Raw genomic sequence first — 1,178 nt, 5'->3', positions numbered from 1 at the left:
CTCAGTAATGTTAGCTATTATTACTATTTCATATTGGCATATATAATTTCTATCATTTTAAAGCTGCATTGTATTGAATGGATATGCCACATTTATTTAACCAATTTCCTATTAGTAGACTTTTATATTATCTTTATGTTTTGCTATAAATAAAGTGTACTAAATGAACTTAAGGATAATTCTTTGTGTACTGCAGTGAAAGTGTCTGTAAATGATTTCCTAGAAGTAGAATTTCTAGATTAAGCAATGTGTGCATTAACAGTTTTGGTAGATATTCTCAAATCATCCTTTCAAAAAGACACTGTGTCAGAATACCATGAACTATGTAAAATGCCTATTTTATCACACTATTTACAACACTAGCTAGTATCAATAATTTTAATCTTTGCAAGTTTGATTAAATTGAATGAGATAACTAGTTCAATACCTATTTTATTATTAGTTATATCAGATATCTGTTCATGAACTTAATAGATATTTGCCTTATTTTTTCTGTGATCCATTCAAATCCTTTTCACTCACCTGCCAAGATTTTCATCTTTGTATTTTTTTTTTAATTTTCTAAAAAAAATGGGATTCTTCACGAATTTGACAAATCTGTGTGTCATCCTTACACAGGGGCCATGCTAAACATCTCTGTATCGTTCCAGTTTTAGTATATGTGCTGCTAAAGTGAGCACTTCAACTTTGTACTCTTACTGATTTGTTAAGCTCTTTACATGTTAAGAGTATTAACCATTCTTCGTATCAAAAGATATGAGCAATCTTGGCAATAATCTCAGTCATTGCTTTCCCCTAACAATTTTTAATCCATACAGATAAATTTGAGGCACTTAATTTTATATATATATATATATATATGCATATTTGCACATAATTAAAATCATATGGTTGCTCGCCCAAAGTTTTTTTTCTAGAAATAATTCACCATTTATATGGTCTCTTTTATAAAACCCAAACTCTCATGATCACTTTTGTAAAAATGAAAACTTTCCTGTACATCATGGACGATCTAAGGATCCCCAATACTCTAATTTACATTGTTGGTGTTTTTATTTAGGTTTACTTAAATTTCTTTATTTGGGTTCCATAAAAGGGATACTTTATCTTATATTTTAAGAACTTGGTTTCTCTCTGCTTTAAAAGAAAATTAGCATACTGTAGATATTTTTAAAATT

General features: G+C 28.4%; 1 pseudogene; it reads right to left on the bottom strand.

The window, feature by feature from the left end:
* Positions 1-564: 564 nt before the first annotated feature.
* LOC113930010 lies at positions 565-680 on the bottom strand (annotated as a pseudogene).
* Positions 681-1,178: the final 498 nt, after the last annotated feature.

This window comes from Zalophus californianus, chromosome 5 (assembly GCF_009762305.2).
Source record: "Zalophus californianus isolate mZalCal1 chromosome 5, mZalCal1.pri.v2, whole genome shotgun sequence".
NCBI lineage: Eukaryota > Metazoa > Chordata > Mammalia > Carnivora > Otariidae > Zalophus > Zalophus californianus.
Note: the sequence above shows the minus strand (reverse complement) of the source record. Positions and strands in the feature narration are given on the sequence as shown.